The following is a 23,793-nucleotide window of genomic DNA, read 5'->3' as shown; positions in this document are numbered from 1 at the left end:
TTATTTCCTGTCAGCTGATCTCTGAGGGAGCACACAGCCCATCACTAAATGGCGGACCCTAGATATGACATGAATACAAAAAATGTATGATGCATCCCAAGTTAAACAATCCATTGAGCCTTGGGTGTCAAATTTTTTAAACAAATACTGCCATAAATCTGACACACAAGGTTCCGTTACACAGTGCAGGCCATTTTCATTCTTTCCTGAGATGTATGGTTTGCGTAAGGCAGATATATTAAGTCTCAGTTTGGAGTATTTTGTAAAAATATACCAAACAAATGTATAACATACCGGTCTTCCAGATACATGTCATAATAAAAGCCATTCTCAATAGGGGGACCATAGCACAAACATCCACCATAAACCCGCTCCATAGCTTCTCCCATTATGTGTGCGCTTGAGTGCCAGTACACCTGGGGAAAGAGAGAGAAACAAAATGTACATCACGGATGATTTTAGAGAGAATATACTCTAAATATAACCTAGTTGGTTGCATGTACAGGGGTCAAGGATTTCCAAAGTGTGCACCCCCACTGTATGACAAAGGCAGAAGGCTGCCAGACATGGCAGAGGGGTTTAAACCTTGCAGTATGATAAGGAAGTAAGCGTCTGAGCTGCAGTTTTCCTTGGGGATCCCACCCAATATCCATGTACTATAGCAGGGATCCCCAATCTTTTATACCCATGAACCACATTCAAATGAAAAAGGGTTGGGAAGCAACACAAGCATGAAAATGATTCATGATGGTGACAATAAGAGCTATAATTGGCTACTTAATAGCCCCTATGTGGATTATAGAAGGCTATAGAAGGCTCTGTTTGGCAATATACTGGGTTTTTATATAACCAAAACTTGCCCCCAAGGCAGGAATTCAAAAATAAGCACCTGTTTTGAGGCCACTGGGAGCAACATCCAAGGGGTTGGCGAGAAACATGTTGCCCCTGAGCCACTGGTTGGGGATCACTGTACTATAGCGTTGGTAAACTGGGGGATTGGACCTGCTTGAAAATCGTATTTAACAATAAACCATAGCAGCTAGTAGATTGTACAAGTATAATTCTTTGCTGCTTTGGCTATCAGCGAATGAGTAGAACAATAGGCCACTTATCGCCCATGGCTTAGCCACGTGTATGGCAACTTTAAGGACACTAATAACATATTCTTACAGCCTTGCATTATGACATTGGGCACAATGGTGCCAAACAGTATTTTGCCAAATAATCAGTGTAAACAGAAATGCCGCACATACTGCTTTCAGGTTGTTCACCTCTCTACCAACAAGTAATCAGCAGTTGCCAGCCAATTGCATTCTCATTTATTAGCAATTACATCCAAATAATTTAATCACTCAAAGCAATCTGCTAGTTTCCCCCCCCCCCCCCCCCATTAAAGTATCAAGAATCCAGGTAAAACATGGGATAACCTCACAGTAATTCAGTTCTTTACACCCATCCACATATATGAAGGGTTCACAAAACAGTAAATTATATTTTATTTATTTCTATTTACCGCTTGGGCTTCCTCATCATCAAATTTAAGAAGTGCCAGTGTGCAGTCTTCCTCCAGTGGGCGATCCAGGTCCCAGACACTGCCATTCACTTTAGCGACTACAGTATTGTCAGCCAGACCTTGACTGTAAAGGACAAGAAGCATTAAGAAGAGGCAAGTGTAACTACATCATTAAAACTAAATTTGAAGGCTATCCTAAAGGTGCAAGTCAAAACTGGCTGGCACAAGGTTGTTGGTGAGGTTTTTGCATGTTTTTTTTTTCATCATGTAAAAATCCTGTGATCAGTACTGACTGCTTTCTGTTATAATTAATAGGAACTAGTTGAAGAAATAACCAAAGGCCATTTAGGATGAGAATTTTCTCTCCTAGATACCCTAGAAAGGCAACTGGGGTGAAACATATATGCTGCCCTAGAAATTCTTGTAACTATGGCTGAATGACTAGTACAGCAATGTTTTTTTTCCCTATAACTGTAACTTCATTATCAGCTAAGGGAGGCCCTGACCAAGGTTGGGTGCTCCAAAGGTAGCCTGAACTGCAAAAGTACCAAAAAAAAATGCACTGCTGCATGATGTCTCTTAACCATTTCCAACAATGTCCAAAGGAAACTGCCATGGTTTTTATGGGGTACTTTTTATTTCTAAATGACACTATTTACATAGGAAATAATTCACTCTGCCATTTAAACTTTTATTCTGGAACCAACAAATATTTTTGGCTGTATTATTGGTGTGTAGGCGCCATCTCAGTGCATTGTGCCTGAGTCTGAGCTTTCAGCCAGCGCTGCACATTAGAACTGCTTTCAGCTAACCTATTGTTTCTCCTACTCCCATGTAACTGGAGGAGTCCCAAGCCGGACTTGGTTTTTTTTACTATTGAGTGCTATTCTGGTACCTACTAGGAGCTGCTATCTTGCTCCCTTCCCATTGTTCTGCCGATCGGCTTCTGGAAGGGGGGGGATATCACTCCAACTTGCAGTGCAGCAGTAAAGTATGATTTCCGCCATGGGAAATTAAGAATATGGCTAGCCCCATGTGAAATTTCAAAATTAAAATCTGTTTGTGCTTGTGAAAAACAGATTACAATGCAGGATTCTGCTGGAGAAACTCTATTAACTGATGGGTTTTGAAAAAAAAACATGTTTTCCCATGACAGTATCCCTTTAATTAAAATTTAGTTCAGAACAAACCCTTAGCAAGCTATAAAGCCCAAGGTGCTTATGTACCTGATCCCACAAGCGATTTGGTAGGGTGTGGATTTCCAGGACTCTGCATCTACTTGTTTCCCATCAGGTAGTGTCACTTTAATAGCTTTGCTCTCCTTTGCCGCTTTATCTGCCAGCAAGGCATCGTGTTCCGCTTTCAGCTTATTTCGTTATTTCGTTATTTTGAGCCGCTGATTGATGTACTCAGGCCACGGCTTCATCTACAGGACAGGGGATTTATGAAAATAAATGTAACTTTTCTACATTCCTGAAACATTCATACAGGTATTTACTGCACCAGACCAGAAAACCCACCTTCCGACTGCTTGCTACTAACTGAGGAAATTGTCTCTCCTCTACCAACTCAAAAAAACCCCACAGTGAGGCCCCGAGGACCGACTAACTGTGTAGTACTTGATAAATACACACGCCACTTTCTTGGCTCCACATGTTCTCAGCTGACTCCTTGCTTGTTTGTACGTTTATTTAATTTTCCATGCCACACAATACATTTGCCTCCTGCAGCTGAACAGGGCTCTATTGAGATGACAGATAGTATAGTATTATAGAAAGGCCAGAATAATACTGAAATCATAGCCGATTGTTTGCTGACATCTTTCCTTCATGCAGGTTCCTGCTCAGTTGAAAGCTGAATGGGTGCCAGTGTTTATCAGTTCAGTACAAATACCTTGTTCTGCCAGCAATCAGATAGGAGCCCAAACAACAGGACAAATTAGAATAGTGCTTGGCAGGCTGGCCTACTGAGCTGAGAAACACATGGATATGGGATTATCTCATGGTATTGGCACTACATGGTACTATTCAGCTTTTATACAGATTGACAGTGAAACTGTAACCCTATTTTGGCTACGGTTGTACTTTTAACACGCAATCACCTGCGTGTGGCGCTACAGGAGCCCTGAGCCCCCGCTTATTATGGGGGACAGGTGTAATATAAATGAATGGCGTGCCTCCACCCAGGGTAGGTATAGGTAGAACTATATGTATCCTCCCTGGGAAAACTCTATGAGGTCCTCCTTGGACCCGGACTCCCAGCAACTCCCGGTACCTTGCCCCTCCCTTGGGGTAGCTGCTTACCAGGCAGTTGAGGATCCTCAGTATATGAACCACCAAGACACTGGTTAAAATGGTGAACCAGATGAACTTGTTTATTGATGCAGGCAGAACACTTCAGAGGATGTCACACAGACGGCTCAAGTCACACACTCTCTCTTTGGGCTACCCCCGGTACTCCCGCCGGATGCTTCCACCTAGGAACTCACCCCGGTCCACGCGTAGGGCCCCTTCACTGGGAACACTCCCAGGTGCTGACTTGGCTCCTCTTACTACACACTACAGGCCCTTAACTCCAGCCATGAGTGCTGGGGGGTCTTAACCCCTCTCTCTCCTGTCGGGGCTATCACTGCCCGTTCTCTCTAGCCTGCCTGTCACTCCTAGAGTGACCTGTTACAGTACCTCCTGTACTAGAACACAAGCCTGTTATACGCTTCTTTACAAGAAGCAGTCCCAGGACGAAGACCTGCTGAAACTGGGAGTCATTCCCTTTTATACTTTTAGCACAGCGACATCTAGTGGTGGCTGTTAACTTGCAGGGAAACTCCCTTTTCACACATAAACACCCAGGACCACCTTTAGGTGTCCAAATCTCATAAGGCCACCCTCATGGTGCCTGTCTAAAGGGGAACTAATCCTGGAGGGGCCCAATTCTTTGGGGTCCCTACAAAACCTTAAAACTTTTTGAATGATATCTGGACAGTCATCCCTGTAATATGGATACAAGTGGGTTCAGGCCTATTTAAAAAGCCATAGGACTCACTTGCAATGCCCCATGCAGTGTGCAAAGTGCAAAAAGTGCTGCACTTTTCATGTACGGTATATTCTGAGTGTGCTAGTTTGCCTATGTTAAACAATCTACTGGTAGCTGCACCCACAGGCCAATCAGTCAGACACTTCACAAGGTTGGGCCCTGTATTACTGCCTATAATAATTCGCTGGCACGATATTTGACAAAAAAAAAAAACATAAAAAAAAGCATGGTTAAAATGAAATGAAAACCTTACCTCACTGCGGCCCCCATCTCCTGATCCATCCTTGCCTTTCTTCTTCCCTCCTTCTTTGAGCTTTCCTCCATTGACCTTTGGCTGCTAGAAGACAATAGCATTCAGTCATGTTATCATATATAAAATGACCTGAAAACAAGAGATACTGTGTAAGGTGAACCATAAAGACTGCTTAGGCATGGAGACCAATGGTTTGCCCAGCTAGTTTCTAGTTCTGCGGCAGCCAGCAGTGGGGTACACCAAGAAGCTAAGAAGTATACTTATTATATAAGCCCTTCTGGCTGTTTTATGTGGCGCCTGGTGACTGTGCCTGACCGTGCAGCACCAATCGCCTGACTGTGCTGTGACTATGCCTGACAATACAGTATGTTAATAAAATATTTGGCCGGCGACTTAGCCTGCATTTTAGATTTCGGCCCCCTTATGTGATTGACTTTGACACCCCTGATATAAGCCAACATCACTGGTGATGTTACCCATAGCAACCAATCAGCAATTACAAAAACAAAAGCAAAGATCTGATTGACTGCTATGCAACATCACTGGTAATGCTGGCTTACACACTATAATATGCCCCTAAAAGTCTCCTCAAGATTACAGATTGGGCCCACCTGCCCACTTTGACCTGGGCTCCACTACTAGATTGCAAAGCAGCCAACAACCCCACCCATGGCCCACCTTCTCACACCTCATATGTCCTACAACCCATTACTTCAACACAGAGCAAAGTGAGGAAGGCAATGACTGACCAAAAAATTTAGATGAGGCAATTAGAGTGCCGTCAGCTGTTTTTTTGCTCTATCTGGTGTATGGAGACACTGAAGGACGACATGCATTGCAAAATCTGTGGATTCTTGCAAATACCAGGGAGGGATGCTTTAAGATGCTATAGACAGTCACTATTTATTGGGGCTGTGGGGGGCAGTTTGGGCCTCTGTGTACTTGAAATGTCATTGTCTGAATCCTAGTCCAGACCTGCTACAAGCCTAAAGGTGGCCATACACATAAAGATCCGCTCGCCAAGCGATTGTATTTTCTCCCGATATCCCCACCTACGGGTGGGCGATATCGGGGGAATTTAGGCTAATTCGGTTGTTTGGCCCTGGGGTCAAACAATCGAATTATAATGACTAGAATAGGTGCAGTCGGTTCGGGGACCATATCAACGAGCCGATGCGGTCCCCGATCCGACTGAATTTTGTAATCTGCCCGATTGATATCTGGCCAATTTCAGGCCAGATATCGGTTTGGCAGGTCAGTTGTTGTTTCCCCTACATGGGCCGATAAGCTGCTGAATCAGTCCAAGGGACCGATATCGGCAGCTACAATCGGCCCGTGTATGGCCACCTTAAAGGTGGAGGGGATGGAGGATGGCTCCTAAAAGACAGACTATCATGGTTTCCTCAGAGTTCGCTATCACTGAAAATCATAGTAATATGTCTCATTACAGGCAGGGTGACTACATGTCACTTGTGTGTGGGAAGATAGGAACACGCCCCTTAAAACCTAATTTGAGTCATCGCAGTGCAATCGGGGCTATTGGCTTACACGAGCACTTATCTAACGGCGATCTTTGGAACTGCTCCATCAAGAAGTCACATCCCCAGTACTAATGAAACAAGATTGTGGCTTTCTAATTTATCTGGAACAAAATGAAAGGCAAATGAAGCATGATGCAACTATACTCCATATCATATCATGCAATAATGTGTAATACAGAACACTGGTTCTCTGGAAAGACAATTTCCAGTGTAAAATCAGATCAAGCTGCTCACTTGAGGCTTAGGAGTCCCCTCTTTTCTAAAGTATTATGGGGCAGCCCATCTCATTCAGATTCTTGCCTGGTCACACTGGATACCTACTGCCTTGTGAGTCACTGAGTACCTTGCAGTAGGGGAGTACCACCTTAACTCTTATATCTGATCTGCTGCAACGGTTCCACCTCTCCCCCCATCTACAATAAGCGCCACACCCTACTCATCTGAAATAAAGCCAAGCATAGAAACCCCCTGATAATCCAATTGGCCCACTACAAGCATATACCCCCAAAACCCTAATTTTATTCCAAAGACCACTCCCCACTTCTACAATAGAAGCTGCCAAAAAGAGGCTTGCTCTATGGTGGATCTAATCAACCCTACAACAGGGACCATTTGATCATTCCCAGAACTATAGCAACCCCCCCCCCCCCCCCAAAATAACCCAACATTTTACAAATATCTACAATTGAGAGATTTTCCCAGAGCTTACACCCGAGAGAAAATGACCACAATTTGAAACACTAGCGAGACAAGGCCTCCCACCCCCAGAAAGGACTGATCTCTACAGGCTATAAAATCCTCAAACTCATCTCCTGACCTATTCCCTCAGCATAAATACATCCAAATAGGACAATGTGTGGACACAACCCATCACCAAAGAGGAATGGGACTCTACAGTGGTGTGAAAAACTATTTGCCCCCTTCCTGATTTCTTATTCTTTTGCATGTTTGTCACACTTAAATGTTTCTGCTCATCAAAAACCGTTAACTATTAGTCAAAGATAACATAACTGAACACAAAATGCAGTTTTTAAATGAAGGTTTACATTATTAAGGGAGAAAAAAAACTCCAAATCTACATGGCCCTGTGGGAAAAAGTTATTGCCCCCCTTGTTAAAAAATAACTTAACTGTGGTTTATCAATTTAAATTTTCAATTTCAATATCAATTTCTGTAGTCACCCCCAGGCCTGATTACTGCCACACCTGTTTCAATCAAGAAATCACTTAAATAGGAGCTACCTGACACAGAGAAGTAGCCCAAAAGCACCTCAAAAGCTAGACATCATGCCAAGATCCAAAGAAATTCAGGAACAAATGAGAACAAAAGTAATTGAGATCTATCAGTCTGGTAAAGGTTATAAAGCCATTTCTAAAGCTTTGGGACTCCAGCGAACCACAGTGAGAGCCATTATCCACAAATGGCAAAAACATGGAACAGTGGTGAACCTTCCCAGGAGTGGCCGGCCGACCAAAATTACCCCAAGAGCGCAGAGACAACTCATCCGAGAGGCCACAAAAGACCCCAGGACAACATCTAAAGAACTGCAGGCCTCACTTGCCTCAATTAAGGTCAGTGTTCACGACTCCACCATAAGAAAGAGACTGGGCAAAAACGGCCTGCATGGCAGATTTCCAAGGCGCAAACCACTTTTAAGCAAAAAGAACATTATGGCTCGTCTCAATTTTGCTAAAAAACATCTCAATGATTGCCAAGACTTTTGGGAAAATATCTTGTGGACCGACGAGACAAAAGTTGAACTTTTTGGAAGGTGCGTGTCCCGTTACATCTGGCGTAAAAGTAACACAGCATTTCAGAAAAAGAACATCATACCAACAGTAAAATATGGTGGCGGTAGTGTGATGGTCTGGGGTTGTTTTGCTGCTTCAGGACCTGGAAGGCTTGCTGTGATAGATGGAACCATGAAGTCTACTGTCTACCAAAAAATCCTGAAGGAGAATGTCCGGCCATCTGTTCGTCAACTCAAGCTGAAGTGATCTTGGGTGCTGCAGCAGGACAATGACCCAAAACAAACCAGCAAATCCACCTCTGAATGGCTGAAGAAAAACAAAATGAAGACTTTGGAGTGGCCTAGTCAAAGTCCTGACCTGAATCCTATTGAGATGTTGTGGCATGACCTTAAAAAGGCGGTTCATGCTAGAAAACCCTCAAATAAAGCTGAATTACAACAATTCTGCAAAGATGAGTGGGCCAAAATTCCTCCAGAGCGCTGTAAAAGACTCGTTGCAAGTTATGGCAAACGCTTGATTGCAGTTATTGCTGCTAAGGGTGGCCCAACCAGTTATTAGGTTCAGGGGGCAATTACTTTTTCACACAGGGCCATGTAGGTTTGGATTTTTTTCTCCCTAAATAATAAAAACCCTCATTTAAAAACTGCATTTTGTGTTTACTTGTGTTATCTTTGACTAATAGTTAAATGTGTTTGATGATCAGAAACATTTTGTGTGACAAACATGCAAAAGAATAAGAAATCAGGAAGGGGGCAAATAGTTTTTCACACCACTGTATCTGGCTAAATGCCAAAATAGATATGCACTAGACAAAAGGAGCACATATCCAAAATCCTAATGCATTGGTATAACACACCAGAGAGACTACATGCTTTTTTTCATAATTGTTCCCCACTCTACTGGAGAGCTTGGCATACTACAGGCTCCCTGGAGCACATTGTGTTGTCCTGCCCAATAATCCAACCCTTCTGGGAGGACATATGAACTGGTTTGCCAATCAATCCAAAACGATCTCACCTTTCTTCTAGGCAAGCCATTCCATGGAATACATAAGAACGCCTAGCCTAGCAAATCAAGTCTTAACTGCTGACCGGCTAGCTTTAACAAGTAAATAGCACCTCCTACACACTCTGAAGTGGCCTACAGATCAATAGTAACAAGGAGTCTGAATCCACAATAGCCCACATTCATAACAAGACTCCCCTGTTCCACCGAATATGGGCCATGTGGGAGATCAGAGGTATTCCATGACTGAAACCACAATAAATCTTCACAATGATAATGGGTCCAGGTCTCACTATGTCTGGTACTAAAAAAAATCCCAGTGTTGCTGGGATTTTGAATATTATGTGTTATATTTTTACTGTGCACCTGGGTATTTAACTAAAGCGGTGTGCCACCCTCCTGGTAATTTATATATATACACACACACACACCAATACTCAAACAGGGGTATTTATAATTGTGCAGTTTTGAATGACATTAATTGTCTTGTTACTAATCCCTTCCCAGCCCTAGTGTATAACAGCAATGTGTATAATAGCAGCACAGCAATAACTAACCATACACACCGGCACAAGTGAGTCAGCTCTTGGGACTGGCCCAGGAACACCTCCTGCTGATTAAAAACTGAAACTGTCTCAATAGAGAGAATGACCACAATTTGAAACACATGGCCTCCCCAGAAAGGACTGATCTCTACAGTCTATAAAATCCTCATAAACTCAAATGACCAACTTCCCCAGCATAAATACATGTCCAAATAGGACACTGTGTGGACACAACCCATCACCGAAGACGAATGGGAATCTTTTCTGTAAAAACTGTGTCTTATGCACAATTTATCTGTTATCTATGTAGCTTGTGCCCTATTGCCCTATTCAGTTTAATTGGCTGTATATCAATACATACATAGGTATATATATATCTGTGCAGTTTTGAATGACATTCATCATCTTACTAATCCCTTCCCAGCCCTAGTGTATAACAGCAATTTGTATAATAGCAGCACAGCAATAACTAACCATACACACTGCTCTTGGGACTGGCCCAGGAACACCTCCTGCTGCTTAAAAACTGAAACTGTCTCTCTCTCGAGAACGCGCGTGACTGCAACAAACAACCATCAGTAACAGTTTCCTGCTCAGTAATTCATACCACAAGGGCGCTCCTGGTAAGACTGTAGCTAAAGTTACAGTCACGTATTTATGTCAGTTTACAAACCCCTTCCCTGCTCTAGTGTATGTAACTGCAAAATCCCTATATCTAACCACATAGAGCAAAATTTCTATATCACTTTCAATTTCAGGTTCCCTGCTGGCCAAAAGCCGGTGCAGTGACAGCCACTCTCATTTTAGCTCCAGGTCAGTAATCAGGCAATCTGTAGCTTCTGGAAAGGATGCCACAAAACCCATTGGGTCTGTGGGGTGCTGCTGGGGTCTATGGGGTGCTGTTGGGGTCTATGGGGTGCTGTTGGGGTCTACGGGGTGCTGCTTGGGCCTCTGTCTGGCAGAAATGCCAGGGTCTATATAGAATTTCAGTCTCAACCTGTAGTCAATGACTACCAGGAAGCACAGGTACCAGACCTAAGTAGCTGACCAATGCACGGCTCTGTATGTCTCAGAGGGTCTGGGGAAGTGGAATATCTCAGGCAGGCAGATGATACAGGTGGGCTAGGCAGGAACTGTGAAATGGTTTTACATTTAAATGTAAATGAAACAATGTAGCAGAATTTAGTTCTCAGGAGTCAGAACCGTCAGTGTAGAGAATATAAACAGCCACATAATGTACTTGATGTTTAAAACTTTGGATTAAACATATCTAATGAGTGGCTATTTGTATGTTGCTTAGAACCAGTTTCTTTGATTACACGAAATGAGGGTGGAGTTCCCCTTTAATATACCCTGACTGAGCATTGTGCCTATCTGAGCCGTGTAGCCCGCTCATTGTATCCTGTGCCCCATGTGTTCCATACCCATCGCCCTCTAGCGCCACTCACCTTCTCCAGGCTCATGTTTCCCAGTTGGTCTGTTACGTTCTCAGTCATAATCCCCCGCTGTCCCTCCGTCCCTGTTCTCCAGCCACTGACCCACGGCAAAGATACCGCACAGCTGATGCAACCGGCAAAATCAAGTGGCCAATCGCAACGACATCCTCCACACAAGGCCACGCCCACACCCAGGGCCTGTCCCACCGAGGAGCCAATCACAAGCTAGCATTCAGTATAGAATGGGCGTCAGTTATCCGCGCCAAGAACGTCGGCGCTCAGTTATGACACTGGAGTGACAAGTTCCACATGTTCATTCAGGCGGTTTCGTTTCCGTGTTTTCACACGTCTATTGAGTTTAGTTTATCAGCAGCATCCTGGCATACCTCCCAACATTTGAAAAATGAAAAGAGGGACAACATTTTTTAACCATGCCCACTTTGTGGCCATGCCCCAATTGCCACACCCCATTTTTAAAATTCATTTTTAAATTAGTTAAAATAGTGCCCCTGATGGCCCAATAGACAGCACCCCCATAGACAGTGCCCCCCATACACAGTGCCCCATTTGCCCCCATAGACAGTACCCCCCATAGACAGTGCCCCCAATTGACCCCATAGACCATGCCCTCAATAGCCCCACAGACAGTAGCCCCCATACACAGTGCCCCCATAGAAAGTACCCTCCATACACAATGCCCCCATAGAAAGTTCCCCCATACACAGTACCCCCCATACACAGTGCCCCCCATACACAGTAGCCCTCCTTACACAGTGCCCCCCCATACAGTGTCCCCCATACTCAGTTCCCCCATACACAGTGCCCCCATACACAGTAGCCCTCCTTACACAGTGTCCCCCCCCATACACAGTACCCCCCATACACAGAGCCCCCCATACACAGTGCCCCCCATACACAGTAGCCCTCCTTACACAGTGCCCCCCCATAGAGTGTCCCCCATACACAGTTCCCCCATACACAGTGCCCCCCATACACAGTAGCCCTCCTTACACAGTGCCCCCCATACAGTGCCCCCATACACAGTAGCCCTCCTTACACAGTGTCCCCCCATACAGTGCCCCCCATACACAGTAGCCCCCCAATTGCCCCCATAGAGAGTACCTCCAATAGAAAATTCCCCCCATACATAGTTCCCCACATAGACTTCTTGTGGCTCCTGCTCCTTACTCAGCTCCTCGTACGGCGGCGACATGTACGCACGGGCGCAACCTTATAAAAGGACCTGTCGCCGCCGTACGAGGAGCCGAATTGGAAGCAGGAGCCGCAAGAAGAGATGAAGTCCGAGCGGCTTGGCTGCAGCCAGCGCATCGCGCTGGCCTGGATAGTTTAATGAATGTTCTGCATTTCCGTAATGCGGGACATTCATTGAACAATCTGGGACAGCGGGACACGCTGTAAAAACCGGGACTGTCCCGCGAAAAGCGGGACAGTTGGGGGGTATGTCCTGGTGTGATGGGGCAGTGGCTCCTGCTTGGGAACAGCCGCACCCAGTGGGCTAAGCCGCTGACAAAGCTCTTTAGGAGACTGAAAACTGCAGTGATGGGCTGAAAGGGCATTTGCAGTGGGCCCCAGGTTTATAGGGCCACGTATATAAAGAAGACAAGCTAATAGTTCAATAATACGCTGTGTGATAGTCGTTAGATATTTTCAGAAAAAGTACAAGTTGTCCGGCCTGTGGGTCTCCTGGTGTTGAACTACACAGAATGCCATTACCGGCCCCTATTATATGGGAACCCCTATTGCTGCTGTAATGGTGATCCTTAAACTGTGGGTAACTATAAGGGAAGCAGCTATTGAGACTGGAGCCGGCCTAGCAGGTCAATAATTGATAAGCAGTTTTGTGAAAAATAAAGGTTTTTTATAAAAAACAATACTCTGCACTCTTGGTGGTGTATCTTGAATAAAATTTTCAGTTTTGTAGTATATACGGTTGTTTGCTGCTTCCTCGTGAAAAAAAACCCCTTGGATGGGCCTCAAATATGTGCACAAATGTGACTGGAAGTGCATGAAAAATAAAACTAACAACATATAGTGTAATATGTACAAATACAAATGGACAAATCACCAACTGTGCAAAGTGAGCAAACCAAAAAACAAAATGACTTTCAGTGTGTCCACACCCACTTAATCTGCTAAATATATATGCTCACTAGAATTAAATTGTATTAAGCCAAAAGAGACCGGAGTCATAAAACCAAAGCTCAACGCGTTTCACGTGCTAAACGACACGCTTCCTCGGGAGCAAGTTGTGTGAAAAATGCCTTATTCCCTAATTTTTGGGTATAGAATGATTTCACTGGGGGTCAGTATCCCACCACAGCCGTAGGGGTTGCCAAACAATTGGATCTTTCACCAATATCACCACCTTGATCTGGTTGATATCGGGCTGATCTGATTGGCCTACACGTACCGATAAAATTGTACAAAACCTGGTTTTGTACGATTTTCGTACTGTTTGTTGGTCTTAATAATTTTCTAACCTGGCCGACTAAGCGATTGATCGACATGGTAAGAAAATTAAGTCTCGAACTAAAAGAGTCTGTGAATGTATTGTGTATCGTGCGATATCCTTGGGGGATCTACAATGGATCGTTGCATTTAAACGTACAATCGATATCCAAACGTTTGTCGGAAGAAGCCTAAAATCTGAACCTGTATGGCCACCTTAAGGCCAAACCGATCACAGACCTTCAGGGTGAGGGTGATATGATCCTCATCATAACAAGATTTTTTAACACCCGTTAATGCTATTGTTACATCTAGATAATGTTCATGACGCAAGCTGGGTTTTTATGAAAAAGAACTTTATAAATAAGGATCAGGATTTTCAGTTTAAAAGAATGTGTAAGTAGCGAGTTTGGCGATTCACAGACAAGAGCAGCAAAGGTTGGTTGATGGATGAATGAGGTAGCTCTTACTGCAGCACTTTGGATCAATTATAGAGAGGGGGAAAGCAAATAAATACTTGTGGGGAGATGGTTCATGAGTTGACCAGTATTTTGGTAGTTTCCCGGCTGTGAATGGGGGGGTGGGTTCCTTTACAATAAGTAGAGCTGTAGTAATGTAGAGGCTTCATCTAGGAAAGAGACCTACAGGGAGCAGTTAAGCAGGTATGACTGGACCCAAGAAGTACACTACCCTGTATGCCAAGAGAGAGTAGGATGTCACAGAGCAGCTGATGATCCTCTGTGTCAAAAGCAGCTGAGAGGTTGAGACAGATTATATTGGGTAATTGCATTTGGCTGACTGATAGTCATTGGAAACTTTGGTTTATGCAGTTGAATGTGGTGGGCAAAAACCAGATGCTCAATAATCACTTACTTTCTACATTATTCATAAATCACATCTTTGGTTTTTAGTGCCATCTCCAGTCAGATACTTCTGGGGGGTACACAAAATCAATAGTCGCTTAGAAAGCATACCACAACACACTGGTGAATTTTACAGACATAGCAAGTGAATGTTTAAACCCAAATCAACCAACAAGAGCATCCGCTCCACAGTGTAACCAAGTGTATAGATGATAATGCAAATAAACCATCATGCGTGGTTAATGTCTGCTTTATAGACTTTTCCTCTACTTCTCTGCCCAACATACATAACGTCACATGGGTTCTTAAGACCATAGATCATGATTCAGTGTTACGTGTAAAATGGCTTATTATGGGTATTTTATTTTATTTTCTTTCTGTGTGTGCATTTTCCAATCCCCTTTTATGATGGTGTTTTAGCACCCACAACCAAGACAAAGAATGGTCCCATTTTAAAGTCGCCCTAGAAATCTTGTCTCATGCCTAGAGCTATTAATATTAGTTCTGACCGGTCATTTCTATACAGGAACAACAGAGGTCTTTTTCAGAACTTCCCTATCATGGGGTTCCTTTTGCAAGACAGGCCAGAAATGTAAAACTTGTGTAAAGATATCCGCATCTCTATTCGCTAGGTGCAGTTCTTCTAATTGTTAAAAATTGACCTTTGGTATATCCTAATGGTATTTGGGGTTGGAAAACTATCCAGTCTCAACAAATGATCCCTTCGGTGGGTTTTATAGTACAGGCCAGTCTCAGCCTGACCCTCTGTACTAACAACTTTTACGTTAAGTTAATTAATGCACTTTTTCTGGAATTCCACAGTAAATGTAAAAGTGGTATGTTATGAATTCAAATAATCATATCAATCTCAAATTCTCAATATAATCTTTTGATATCCCTGCTTCATATTGGGCTTCCATCATTGCTTAGGGAAAGAGCTTCAGGTTAAAGGAGAACTTAAGGCATAATCACTTGGGTGCCAAAATGTTAGGCATCCCTCAGGGATTGTAACTGTTTGCCTAATACCCGGGCTCCGGTGCTCCTGTTCACTAAAACTGCACAACCCCAGGGTATTTCTGTAGAAGCTCATAGTCACCGTCTTTTTTGGCTTCTTTTGCCTTCAGTTAGATTCAAAAAGCTGACTATGCATGTGCCTGCCCAAATGGAATGATTGAGTGTATCAACAGCAGAGAGATTTGGAGATTGTTTGCAAATGTACATGAGGGTTTTTCTGTAAGGCTGGGATCAAAGGTTATTCATACAAGAGTAGACAAGCGGCTCAATGAGTTTTGAGGCTAATGGTAGAACAGAGCTTGGCCTTAAGGTGGCCATACACCTTGAGATCTGCTCACTTGGCGACATCGGGTGGGCAATATCGGGCGAATCCAGGCTAATTCGGTTGTTTGGCCCTGGGGTCAAATGATCAAATTAGAACAACGGGTATAGGAGAAGTTGGATCGGGGACCGCATCAACGAGCCGACTAAATTTTTTAACCCGCCCGCACGATATCTAGCTGATTTTCAGTCATGCAGGCCCGTCGTTGGTATCCCTACACGGGCCAATTAGCTGTCGAATCGGTCTAAGGCAGGGGTCTCAAACTCGCGGCCCGCGGGCCATTTGCGGCCCTCGGTACAATATTTTGTGGCCCGCACCAACGCCGAATGAATGGATCACGATTTTTATTGCGATTCAAGGGATAATGCAAGGCACGGTGGGCGGGAGCTGCTGATTGCGGAAATGACGTTATGCCATCATAACAGTTATTATGGGAAAACGTAAGGAGCTAATTGTGCACACAGAACGTCTTCCCATAATAACTGTTATGATGGCATAACGTCATTTCCGCAATCAGCAGCTCCCGACATTTTTTTGTGAAATCCCTTATGCGGCCCAGCCTCATCCTGACTTTGCCTCCTGCGGCCCCCAGGTAAATTGAGTTTGAGCCCCCTGGTCTAAGGGACCGATATCGGCAGCTAGAATCGGCCGTGTATGGCCACCTTTAGTTAAAGAACTAGCTTGACACCGGCCTGTGTAAAAGAAGAGGGGAGGAATTGAATACATGAGTAAGCACTGGAGTAAAAACATCAGCACAGAGTAATAAAAGGGGCATAGGATCAAGGCATCAGGGTATAAGTGGCAAGAAGATGAGAACATTCAGAACTGAAGGATGGAGGAGGGTTACTAAGGGTAAGATAGCCAATGCCTGTTGAGCTTCGGGCAGTTACCTTAACAAAAAGTCAGAAATAAAAAAGCAACTCAAAAACGTAAATGTAACAGTGCAAGTTACATTTTCCTCTCAGGAGTGGTTGCAAAGCTATTAAAAGACTGATTTTCAAGAACCAAAATAGAAAATGGAATAAGGAATTGCATCTGTGCCTCAGGAATACCGACTTGATTAATGATTGTGTTCTGACCAAGTTCTATTCATGACATTTATGGTTTTCTAAAACTTTCCATCTTGAAATGATTTACTGCTTCAGCTCATTTATTAAAGAACCATCAGTGATCCCTTAAGCACTCCCAATAGAAGAGGCTTGAATATCTGTGTCCTTTGCACTTATGCACATTGAATGCTCCTTATGCACAGTCCAAAGTTTCTTTATGATACACATGGAATTCAGCCCTAAACTTCTCCTGAAGAGCTTCAAGGATCCCGCAAAGGCAAATAATGATATGGTCACAAAAAAGGGTTATGCTAATGTGTGGTGAAAAAAACTTTTGCTAATATGACTATGTTTTGTGTTATTTGTGTAGCAATAATGGGTATTTACAGGTTACCCCCTAGCAGTGAGTGCCATCTGCAGCATGTGATTTTCGGAGTATAATATATTTATGTGCTAAAGGAATGGCTAACATTATAACCACAGTAGAACCCCGATTTAACATTTCTCAGGGGACCACGTCAAGATGGATGTGTAGATTCTAGAAAAATGTTAAATCCAGGAAAGAAGAAATACTGCTTGGCCAAATGGGGCTGTGACACAACATCATCAGTTTCAAAAAACATAGTTTACCCACTTATTTAGACTGTAAGTTCTATGGGACAAGGATCTTTTCCCCAACTATTACTCGACGTATGGCACTTAATCTTTTCTAACTGTGTATAATTGTATAATAACTGTGTTTATTGCAGTGTTTGGTCCCCCATACTGTGCTCTTACTGCAATAAGCCACTCCTGGTAACTTAAAGAGCTGAAATTCTAACAAAAATAAAACTAAATTAAAAAAAACCTCGGAGACAAAGAATATGGTGGAAAGGCCATAGGGTTTATTTGGGGTTTGTCAGAGAAATTCAAATCGACCAAATTATCATTAATAAAAACTTATTTTATTGCATAATCGGTACATTCACATATTAACCATTTTTTCTTCACGTTACAGTCCAGGAAGGTAAATTATTCAATCCACCCCAGCCCCGCTAATGTGAAGGGGGGCAGCTAACAACCCCACGGTATTCCATGACAATATTAGAGGGGGTGAAGGGAAAATCACTCTCCAAGCCGGTGTCTAGGTAAAAGTAGAAGAATAGCTTGAGCTGTGAGGGCAGGGTATATATCAGTGTCTGTAAGCCCTCCCATTCCCTTCCCATCAGCCTTCACAACCAACATTAAAGGGCTTTTTCTTGATTTTTTCTGTTGCAGATTTTTATTGTCGAAAACTCGATTTTGTCATGAAAGACAAATTTGTTGCGATTTGTCATGTAACGAAACCACAGCAATTCTGACCACGAACATGCGCCAGCTAGATCATATATAAGTCAATGACAGATGCCAGTAGCAAATGGGATTCTCTAAAAGCCTGCCCCTATATATTATACCCACTAATCTCTGTACTGTTCTGCTTGTCTCTTATTCAAACAGTAACCTTCAGCAGGAAGTCAAGACTTAAATAATTTCTAGTATTTCGTTTGCTTTTTTCCCTAATCCCAGTACATTTCTGTGTGTTATGTTTCATGTAGGAGGCAAGTGCTTGGATGACCATTGCAGTGATCCTGATGCTCCGTTGATCGTTCTATGAAAAATATTTCATTACATTTTTTTTGCTTACTTGTTGAAAAAAGTCCAGTTTTTGCAGCAGAACAGCTTGAGGAGCCCAAGCCAAACCAGAACTGCTTAAAAGCTCAAACCAGATTTCTCACCAACTCATCTGACATGTAAAAGGCAAGGGAAGAAAAGCACATTGCAACACAGAAACAAGTGTAGCCTGCACCATGTATCAGAAACAGAAATGAGTTTATGATTTATACATTCTCCACCCAACTTTTATTACAGATTATCAGACTGTGCAGAATCTGGTAAATGCAGGGGGGGCTTCTGTAAGATGCCATAGTCATATTGGCACAGGGGAGGGACAGTTTGGCATCTATAATTTAAAAGAGCACAGTGCACTGTGTATAGATAGGCTCATTCATAGCTCCTTAAGACACACTAGTTTTCTCTTCAGTACCCATAGGAGGGGCAATATGAGGCAAGGCCAATTAAGACTCCAGGCCAGCACATAAGTTACAAGAAACCCAAGCAGCATTATAGCATACGTACTTACCCTGCTCTGGTCTCTCCTCTTCAATAACCAACCTGCACTCAGAGACCAGACAAGAGGCAGACACCTGAGCTTTTATATCGGCACTGCTGCTACCTGCAAACACTTGGCCCCACCCTAAATAGCCAATCAACACTCTTACATTATGCACTGGTGTAGTAAGCCCATAGCAGCCAATCATAGTTTTGCTTTCATAAGTCTACAGCTAAATAATTAATCACATGTCATTTTTAATTGGCTTTCCTCCTGCCTACCTGAGTGCATTGACTGTAAGTTGTACATATATACATATATAGACATGGCAGGCACATATGGCTATAGAAGCACCTCGCCTATTTATATAGGCACAGCCTAACTTTATTGATACAGACACATCAGGGACCCCAAATATAAATCCTTATAAGAGGAGGAGTTTTGTTTGGAGAGACTACCAATAAATTGGTAAATTTAATCACTGGGAAAACAAACTTGATTCTTTTGTTACAAAATGAAAGTATTCATGCTATATCAATAAAAATATACAAATGTGCAGTTTCCCTGCAGTTTAGTTGATGTTTGCTGTGGGTTGCCCTGGCAACGAGGCCTAGCTAAGCCAGTGGGAGGGCCCAGGCCTGAATCCTGTCAGACATTTTGTTGCTGTGAAGGGGAACATTAGATTATAAGAAGGGGCAGGAGATATAGGGAGACATCACAAGGAGTCTGGATTCTCTGTTCCAGTACATTCTGCTGACAGAACAACAGGCCTCTGAGATGAACCGACACCTACGAGAGGGTGAATATTAGCTCTGATATTAGAATTTCCACTCCTATAGATCCAAGCTCTCTGGGGTTTGGCTTACCACCTGGACTGTATGTATTTTACCAGCCTGGACAGTAAAAAGGTGCTTGATGCCAATATTATTAATAGGGAAACAAACATAAAACTATAGGAAGGCCGGTATTTTTTCCAGAAAAGTTAGCAGCTCTCCCTGTGGCTACCCGGTATGTGCCCTGCTATATGCAGTATAACCGCTAATAAGCCATGCAAGGTAAATATATACTATTATCCCCTACATGTAATAAAAGGCACTAAGTTTGCCCAGGGGCAGTAACCAATAGCAACCAATAAGATGTTTGCTTTTAAACAGGTGACCAGTAAATTCTACTTGCTGTTTGGTTGCTATGGGTTACTGCTCCTGGGCAAACTTAGCGCCTTTTATTACATAACCCCCTATGTCTGGTTTAAAAGGGGAGGTGGTGGTAATTCTGTTGTCATAGTGGGTAATGTTGCACCTGTCTGGTATTTTACCAGCCTAGCCTGTAAACATTAGCCAATGCCAAAAATGCAAACGTTTAAAAATATAGGAGGGCTGTTTTTTTTTCTACCTTTTAAATCCATGTTTATCAATTTCCAGTAATTGATAAGTCTCTGTGTGTAACTGTAACGAGTCCGTGCATTGGTGGCGCTGCATTTGGTACTTCAGCTGCTTATTGATCCAACTGGGACCTCCATAAGCGTCACAAAGATTGCATGGTGCAAAGTTATTTATGTGTAGATACATGCCCAACATGGCTGTCCAATTTTTAATGCCTGCTGCAGACTACAATGATTTCTGTGCAACAATAGGGTTCGGGTGGGGAATGGGCAGATGGGGTGGGGAATGGGCAGATGAGGTGGGGAAATGGGTGGGTGGAGCCGGAAAATGGGGAGAGTGGAGTGGGCCTGTTCTTATAAGGGTAATTGGGCAGTGGAGCCAGTAAGGAAAAAAGGGATTTATAGGGTATTACAAATTTACTGGCAGGGGGGTGATAAAGACGTAGAGTCGGGAAATGGATGGGTTGAGCAGGGAAATGGGCAAAGTGGAGGTGGACCTGTTCTTATAAGGGTAATCGGGCAGTTGAGCCGGTAAGGAAAAAAGGGATTTATAGGGTATTACAAATTTACCGGCAGGGAGTGATGAGGACATGGGGTGGGGAAATGGGCAGATGGGGTGGGGAAATGGGTGGGTGGAGCAGGGAAATGGGCGGAGTGGAGGTGGGCCTGTTCTTATAAGGGTAATTGGGCAGTGGAGCCTGTGAGGAAAGAAAGGCATTTATAGAATATTACAAATTTACCGGGGGGGGTGGGGGGGGGGGGTTGGTGATGAGCTTATATTACAGACCAACCTCATTTACTGCTTCATCATTTGGACGACCCCTAAGCTCAGCTTTTCAACAGTTGCTCAGAGCCCACTGAGCATGTGCAGTGTCACTGGCACTTTCCAAGACGGTAACCCTGTGTGACAAGTTTAAAGTCCTAAATCATGGCTGCTATTGAGATGCTGAAACTTTAGGCTGGCGTAATAACTTCTGTATATAAAATGTGGCATTCTTATTCATTTTAATTTTTAGGGTTTAGTTCTTCCTTAAAGGAGAAGGAAAGGCTAATAAAGAGTTAATCTAAAGCTGCAGGCATACCTTCAGTTCTCTCAATAGTGCCCTTAAGTCTCCCCATATTTCACCTGTTCAGAAGATCAGAAGCCAAACAGGAAAAAAACCGCTGAGCAGTGTAGAGAAGATTCCCATAATGCATCGCTCCTTCCAGACTTGGCCACTTGTTACTGTAGGCGGCGCATGTGCACACAGTAGGAGCGTCCGGTTGCCATGGCGACGCAGCGCTGGAGAACTCTGTGACATGCAGGTGGGGGAGCGGGGGGCAGGTGCAGCGGAGAGTTTGTGGCAGGAGCGGGGAGCTTGGGGGGCTTTGTGGCAGGAGTGGGGAGCTTGGGGGGGTTTGTGGCAGGAGCGGGGAGCTTGGGGGGTTTGTGGCAGGAGCGGGGAGCTTGGGGGGCTTTGTGGCAGGAGCGGGGAGCTTGGGGGGGTTTGTGGCAGGAGCGGGGAGCGGAGGAGGCTTTGTGGCAGGAGCGGGGAGCTTGGGGGGGGTTTGTGGCAGGAGCAGGGAGCTTGGGGGGTTTGTGGCAGGAGCGGGGAGCTTGGGGGGGTTTGTGGCAGGAGCGGGGAGCGGAGGAGGCTTTGTGGCAGGAGCGGGGAGCGGAGGGGGGGCTGGCTTGTGCTTTTCAGCGCATACAGACACGCTGGACAAGATGGCGGCGCCGTTCACTGAAACAAGTATGTAGGTTCTAGTATGTGTATCTCTGTAAATCTTTCTCTGGGCAAGCCAGGAATATAGCGTTTTTACACAGCAATAGTAGTACTATTTAATAGTGTGCTTAATAGGTTTTGACTTTCCTTCTCCTTTAAGTGCATAAACATAACCAGAAATAGGTAGCTTTTTATTATAAGAGAGTTATAGCATCAACTGCAACTGGGCAAATGGTCCTGGTGGCACTTTATACCTGTGGTGCCGGTCCTGTGGGCCTTCATTTGTTGAACAGCGCCAGAAACCTACTAAGAACTAAAGTCTAACGTGAATTAACTATACAATAAATTGTATGCAAGTGTTAATACCCTTTGCCCATGGGAGCCAACATGAACGCTGAAAATATGGAAAATAAATCAAGGCCAATATATCCCCTGTGGGCCCTCACTGCCATTTGTGTCACCAAACTTTATATTATTGAAAATCTGGTAATTATTATTATTTTATTTTAGTAAAATCAGAAATTCACAGGTGTCAGGAAGAAGCAAGAAGTCTCACAGGGAGGCTTTAAGAGTCAAAGGCAACGCTGGAGACCAAGGTATTATTCACACAATTTTATTTCCAATGTGTGAAAGATTTGCTAATTTTATCATTTTAAGACCCCCCCCCCCCCCCGAAAAAAACATATGGAATTGGACATTACATTTAACACTTAATATTTCTAGATACGTTTGGGAAGAAATGCAACAATGAATGAATATTGTTTATGATATGAGGGGTTCTGTGACCATATAAATGCACAAGGCTGCAGGCTAAGTTATAAAATGAACTCTGAGTATCACTCATGTATTATAAAGGGATAATGTACCCCCTACTGTAAATGATAAGGATATTAGAAGTCACTGAGGGGTTCTGTGCCCATATAAAGGCACAAGGCTACAGGCTGAGTTATACAGGGAACTCTGAGTATCACTCATGTATTATAAGGGATAGTGTACCCCCTACTGTAAATGATAAGGATATTAGCAGTCACTGAGGGGTTCTGTGCCCATATAAAGGCACAAGGCTGCAGGCTGAGTTTTACAGGGAACTCTGAGTATCACTTATGTATTATAAGGGATAATGTATTATAAGGCTGATTTGTGAAGTGGAAAAATAGGAGCAAATTGCACAAAATGGGCAACATTTCCAATTCTTTTGCACTTTGCATCTACTTTCCATACTTTTCTTTGCTGCAGGTCTCTACAATCTGTTCTGAAGCAAAAATCCCTGCTTCTTCCCAATAGGTATAAAGTGTTTTAGATATTTTATATGCTATACCCCCTGCAGTAGGTCCAAGATCACATGGAAAGTTCAAGGAATTATTCTCAACACATTTTAAATTCTCAGATTAAAGTTCCAATGACCCTATGTGATTACTGTATATACTATATATGTCTATGGTATTGATAGACATGAAGAAGGAAGTTTTTTCCAAGCCCCCTCAAGAAACAAACAGCTGCATTCTTCTATTCCTGACTGAGGAGTGAATATCTACTATAAATTTAATCACTGGGAAAACAAACTTTTGATTCTTTTGTTTAAAATGAAAGTATTCATGCTATATCAATAAAAATATATGCAGTTTCCCTGCAGTTTAGTTGATGTTTGCTGTGTGTTGCCCTGGCAACGAGGCCTAGCTAAGCCAGTGGGAGGGCCCAGGCCTGAATCCTGTCAGACATTTTGTTGCTGTGAAGGGGAACATTAGATTATAAGAAGGGGCAGGAGATATAGGGAGACATCACAA

At 43.5% G+C, this 23,793-nt stretch overlaps 1 long non-coding RNA gene across 1 annotated transcript; it reads right to left on the bottom strand.

Annotated features, from left to right (window-relative positions):
• Positions 1-276: 276 nt before the first annotated feature.
• Positions 277-11,104, bottom strand: LOC100486506. The gene is made up of 5 exons (XR_004220639.1): positions 11,090-11,104; positions 4,800-4,883; positions 2,740-2,939; positions 1,514-1,637; positions 277-416 (listed from the first exon to the last, which is right to left on the bottom strand). It is a non-coding gene; the product is annotated as an uncharacterized LOC100486506 (long non-coding RNA).
• Positions 11,105-23,793: the final 12,689 nt, after the last annotated feature.

The sequence above is a fragment of the Xenopus tropicalis genome, chromosome 1, assembly GCF_000004195.4.
Source record: "Xenopus tropicalis strain Nigerian chromosome 1, UCB_Xtro_10.0, whole genome shotgun sequence".
Classification (NCBI taxonomy): domain Eukaryota; kingdom Metazoa; phylum Chordata; class Amphibia; order Anura; family Pipidae; genus Xenopus; species Xenopus tropicalis.
Note: the sequence above shows the minus strand (reverse complement) of the source record. Positions and strands in the feature narration are given on the sequence as shown.